The sequence below is a fragment of the Lynx rufus genome, unplaced genomic scaffold (genome assembly GCF_022079265.1).
Source record: "Lynx rufus isolate CCGP_SWC_20201006 ecotype Redwood Valley unplaced genomic scaffold, mLynRuf1.p SCAF_8, whole genome shotgun sequence".
In the NCBI taxonomy this organism is placed as follows: domain Eukaryota; kingdom Metazoa; phylum Chordata; class Mammalia; order Carnivora; family Felidae; genus Lynx; species Lynx rufus.
The window spans coordinates 74,694,161-74,700,253 of NW_025814896.1; the positions used below are offsets into that span (position 1 = coordinate 74,694,161).

General features: G+C 38.4%; 1 non-coding gene across 1 annotated transcript; it reads right to left on the reverse strand.

Moving 5' to 3' along the window:
• Positions 1-5,236: 5,236 nt before the first annotated feature.
• Positions 5,237-5,343, reverse strand: LOC124504523 (U6 spliceosomal RNA). Its single transcript, XR_006960479.1, has one exon. It is a non-coding gene; the product is annotated as a U6 spliceosomal RNA (small nuclear RNA).
• Positions 5,344-6,093: the final 750 nt, after the last annotated feature.

Sequence of the window (6,093 nt, forward strand, 5' to 3'; positions counted from 1 at the left end):
CATGGCTTAGCTGAGTGGCTCTATCTCAGAGTCTCTCACAAGGCAGGAGTTAAGATGTCAGCCAGGCTGTGGTCGGTCATCTGAGGCTTCACTGGGGCTAGAGAATCTACTTGCAAATTCACTCATTTGGCTGTTGGCTGGAGGCTTCAGTTCCTTATTAGATGGGCCTGTGTATGGGTTTCTCATGTTATAGCACTTGGCTTTCCAGAGAGCAAGTGATGAGAGAGAGAAAGGGGTAAGGAGAGGGAAAAGGAGGAGAGAGAACCCTGTATGTTATAATGTAATCTCTGAAATGACATACCATCATTTCTTCCCCACTCTATTGGTCATACAGACCAATTCAGGGACACTGTGAAAGGGGTATTATTCAAAAATGTGAATATCAGGAGGCTAGAATCATTGGGGGCCACCTTAAAGTCTGATTACTACATCTGGCTTATATGATTCCTTGTTCATATCCAGGAGAAGAGACTTGCCTCTTTTAGCCACTGAACAAAACTTCTCAGATTTGCTCTGATTGTACCATCCTTAAGCCAATTACAGTGGCCAGGTGAATAACAGCTACTGAGTGACTTAGGTTTGGGTTATGAGCCAATGTTAGTTTCAAGGAATACAGGATGACAATGATTGGCTTAGACAGATTAAGGTCCACCTGTAGTGGGAGATGTGTTTTGCTGCCAAACAGCATGGTTGCTCCACGAAAGGAGTGGGCGATATGTTTGGGAGGCATCCACAGCGTCCTCTACAGTCTGCCTCTGGCTACTCTCAGCATCCATAGATATCTTCCTCCCTACCCATACACTGTTAACATGCATTTACAGCCTCTGTCTAAAGGGAGACAATCCAAAGTTCAATTCAAGCTCCAAGTCCAGCTTCTCTGGGGGTTGTCTATCTCTGTCAGGTATGGATACCATTCTTCACAGTTATTATCTAAGGGGTCCACTTGTAACACAACCAATATGGAATTGTGGAGAAAGAACAGGATAACTTCAATAAAACTTTCATTGGAAAAAGAGAGGCTAGAATACAATACATAGCTTTCCCTGGTCCACAGCACACATCATAATCCACTGGACAGGAATTTTAAGCTCCTTGCCCTGGTTAGAAGAGAGAGTCTGTGTAGGGAGGATAGGAAGTGAGGTCCCAGGAACTAATTGCTGCCAGATTGTTGAGAGCCTTTTAGAACTTTAGCCTGTAGGCAATGTAGAAAGAAAGAGGATCATTGAGCATTTTTGAGTAGGGTAGTGAAATGGTCAAAATTACTTTGGTAAAATTAATTTGGAGGCATTATGCAGTATAAATTCACAAACTCCTTAAAATAATGCCCTGGGGACAAGTTTCCTCACATAAACTGAAGGTGATGCTTGCAAAAGAAATGTTAACAGATTCCACAGTAAAAATCCATGTATAACCCAGGTTTGTCTCTTTCCAAATAGAAACTGTAAGTTGTTTCTAGGCACTTACATGAAACAAACAGGGTGGTTCACGTTGTGTCACTTCCCTGGCATTGATTCCAAATTAGAATGAATGAGCTTTTAAGACTGTTTTATGATAGAAAGGTAGAATTGGTAGGTAGAGAGTGATTGGGACTAAGTTTAACTTGAAAAAGTAAGAAAAAAATTAGTAGGGAAACCTTTTTAGATAAAAATAATCCTTTATTTGTGCATGGTGAAGTAAATAAAAAAATTACTGTTTTGTTTTTTAAAGATTTTATTTTTGAATAATCTCTATACCTAATGTGGGACTTGAACTCATAACCCCAAGATGAAGAGCTGCATGCCCCACCAACTGAGCCAGCCAGGCACCCCTAAAAATTACTGTTTACATTATTTTACTACTGTAAGCCCAATGCAGTTAGCTGGTTAAAAGTTTGTGTAGACTGTGAAGCATTTGTATTTTAAAGAATCAAGCTGGGGGTAAGTGAGGCTGTGAGTACGCAGTGTCACCTGCCATTGTGAGGAGTCTTTACTAATTCAGGACATTAAGGAATATCCTCTTCATAGTGATAAAGCCTGTGAGATTTCTCTTCAGATGGTCTGGAAGGAATCCAAGAAGGGAAGTGGTGGAAAAATGGATTATTCCTATTCGAAACTTCAGATTATTAGGATTGGATTTGTATTTTGACTTATTCCTAAGAAACAGATGATAGAACCTCCCTCCCAACCCCAACACACACACACAACACAATAAAGTTGTTATTTCTCTAGTCTACAGCCTTGAGTGAGTATGAGTGAGTGAAATGTATAAAAGAAAACATTTTTTGAGGTAGGAATAGATTCATCATTGAGTTTCCCTGCCAAATTCAGAATTAGATAGTGGAAAAATACTATTTATTTTGAGTTTGTGAATCTGCCAGCGAACTGTTGGGAAAAATAAAGACAAGCCAGATGAGGACTTGGGTTATGGAATGAACCATAGATGACATATGACTGAACTTTTTGAAAGAAGAATATAGTTTTTCCTACTTTTATTTCCCAGTTTTAGTTTAGAGTCCTTAATAACTTTGATTTGCAGCATGCTTTTCTATTGTACTGAACTATAGCAGCAAAATGGAAAACACAGCATACTGCAGTGTTGAAATCGACCTTAAGGGTTGGGAAATTGAAAATATCAAGTTTCCATAGTAACACTAATTTAGTCAGATCACACATGTTGTTTCTGAGCCATTAGTTTACTCTTATGATGTTAAAAGAACATAATATTTACTCTGTAATGTGGTTAAGTTAATGTTACAATGCAAAGCAATTTCATATTTTCTGCATGTACATTTTATTATGGTAGGCTTGACATTTGATTGCTTGTAATATTTTAGAAAATGTGAAAATGTTCTAAAAGCTTTTTTTTTTTAATTTTTTTTCAACATTTATTTATTTTTGGGACAGAGAGAGACAGAGCATGAACGGGGGAGGGGCAGAGAGAGAGGGAGACACAGAATCCAAAGCAGGCTCCAGGCTCTGAGCCATCAGCCCAGAGCCTGACGCGGGGCTCGAACTCACGGACCGCGAGATCGTGACCTGGCTGAAGTCGGACGCTTAACCGACTGCGCCACCCAGGCGCCCCTAAAAGCTTTTTTAAAAAAGTATCTTAAGATAATTAAACAGGAAATCATGAACATATCATACTTAGAAAAATAAGGTAAAGATTAACTGAATTTTGTAAGTTTGCATCAGCATTTTTTTATGTTTATTTATTTTTGAGAGAGTGAGAGAGGACACAGAGCATGAGTGGGGGAGGGGCAGAGAGAGAGGGAGACACAGAATCCAAAGCAGGCTCCAGGCTCTGAGCTGTCAGCACAGAGCCTGACACAGGGCTTGAACTCTTGAACTGTGAAATCATGACCTGAGCCGAAGTTGCATGCTTAACCGACTGAGCCACCCAGGTGCCCCTTGCACCAGCATTTATTGCTGAATTTCTGAGAATTTATTTGGTCTTCCAACTGGGTAGCTTTTACATGATCTGATTATAATTCTCACAGTTACCACATTCTTTATGATATATCCTTCACATCTACTAGGAATTTGTCCCAATTCCTTTTAGAATTCCCAAATTCATGAATACTACTATAGGCTGGTTGTGGGGGCCTATTATTCCACAAAGAAGCCACAACTTTATGACTTACTACAAAGATAATGATCTAGAGAAGGGCAAAGCTGCCTTCTCAGTGGGCCCTCCTCCAGTGCACACACCAAGCATATCTTTATGACTGGTCCTCATATATTGGTCTTCTCTTGTGTGTGGTTCAAGTCTGCTTCTCAATAAAATGACAAAATGCTACATGTCATGTATTCAAGGCCACTCACGATTGAGGATATTTATGCCTGTGTTTATAAGCAAAATTAGCCTGTAGTTTTATCTTCTGCTGCCATTCATGAATATTAGGGTATAAGCTACCCAAATTTCCATTTAGTTTACTAAAATTAAAAAAGAAAACAAGTAAATTCAATAAAAAAAATAACAGTCATGCTTTTTGAGAGATAATTCATTTGGTTGACTGGACTGTTCACTTCTTGCCTAACTGAGTCTAAGTAATGCTGAGAAATTTAATTCAATACAAGAAATAGCTACTGAATGCCTATTATGCTAGGCATTGTGCTAGGTACTGGGGATATATTGATAAATATGTATGGTAGTAGCAGTAATAAGTTGCATAGTGGGTAATAGTGCTTGGCACTTGGTAATCACTAGATACACTTTAGCTATTATTACTATTATTATTATTATTATTATTTTGAAAAGGAGAAAGAGAGAGAGAGAGAGAGGAGGAGGAGCTGTAGTAGTATTCATGGGAACAGGAATAGAGAGAGAGGGAGAGAGAATCTTAGCTCAATCCTGCAACCGTGAGATCATGACCTGAACTGAAATCAAGAGTTGGACGCTTCATCAGTTGAGCCACCCAGGAGCCCCTATTATTACTATTATTATCACTATTTGTATTCCATGTGCCAGTACTTACTTACTTCATTTGATTCTTATAGCAACCCTGTTGAAGTTGTAGTGAATTGAAGTGGTATTACCTTCACTTTTATAGCTCAGAAACTGGGGCTTTTAAAGGCTAAGTAACTTGCCTGAGATCACCAATATGATAACTGGTAGAAGCAGAATTCACACCCAGAATACACTTGACTGCCAAGCCAGTGTTCACATACATTACTCTATCTAGCCTGTCCCTGGCTTAAAGAAGCTCTCACCTAGTTTTTCCAGGAACCTCTGTCCAATAACTAACTTATTCTGAAAGTTTCCAGAGGAGGTCTTCTGGGGCTGTATTCCAGTAACTTATTCCCCTAAAGTTAGTTAGAAAAAAAAGTCTAACACAAATCTCATGTATTACACTTGAAATCTATTCCTTCCTTAGTCTAGAGAAGAAAATATATCTACCCATGTTGCTACCCAAAGTCAATACGTTCTAGTATTTTCTCTGATGTATACTTAGAAAATTCATTGTTCAGTGAGGGGAGGGCACAAGTTATATTATGAAAGCTTTGTTTTTCTGGATTTCTCTTTAATGTTAAAAAGCTCTGTTAAGGAACTGAATCTTTTGTTGTCTATTTGGATACTCTTTCTGCCCTTGACTTTGATCGTGTTTCAACATTATTTTCCAGAGTCTTCTGACTGCCTGCTCATGGGATACGTTCTCACCTTGTAGTTTTTATTTTTTTTTTTTTTTTTTTTTTTTTATAGTTCAACCAATTAACAATTTTTTATTTATGTGATAATTATTACCAGCATAAATGGTCTTAAAAATATGGAACGCTTCACGAATTTGCGTGTCATCCTTGCGCAGGGGCCATGCTAATCTTCTCTGTATCGTTCCAATTTTAGTATATGTGCTGCCGAAGCGAGCACTCACCTTGTAGTTTTTAAATGCTGGGTTTTCACACCAGATGATGGGCATAAGAGGTCATGAGAGGATGGGAAGAGAGTCAGTAAATAAAGCGAAAGCAAAGGTATGAACATTTAGGGCCAAGTTTAGTGCATAACTTCTCTTGTGTGAAATAGCTTTTTTGTGGTAAAAAAAAGCTATCATTTTGGGGGAACCATGACAGAGTTTTGGATGCCGAGGCACCAGGGAAAGGAGTTTAAGTAGACTGAAACATAGAAAAGATACAGAATGAAGGTAGGGTAATTATTGTACTTCTACTAAGAGGCATCCTAGGACTTGACTATAGTCTTATATGCCCTTCAGGGTAAATGACATTGTAGAAAATCAACCTGTTTCTTCCAAAAGGAGAAATTGTTCAACATTTCCTCTTTTTTCTTGTCCAATGGCTCTTATAAGTAATGTTTTCAAACTCTAGATTAAGGGATTGTGCTCATATTTCCCCTAAAAATAAAGCCTTATGAGCACTATCTACTTAGAATTGAAGTTCTTTGTGAAAGATGGGTGAATACCTAAAAATCAGGCAACTTTCTGAAAGGAAAGTAGTCTTTATTTTAAAGGAAGAAAATTCCAGTGCATACCAAGTATGACACAAGGCTAATACCCACCCAGTGGCCAGATATATTTTCCTTAGGGATTTTGTTGTGTTTATTCCTCTAGCATTTTTTCATTCCTGACTTTTGGGGTGGCCCTTCTGTGAAGAGTTTCCTCATCCC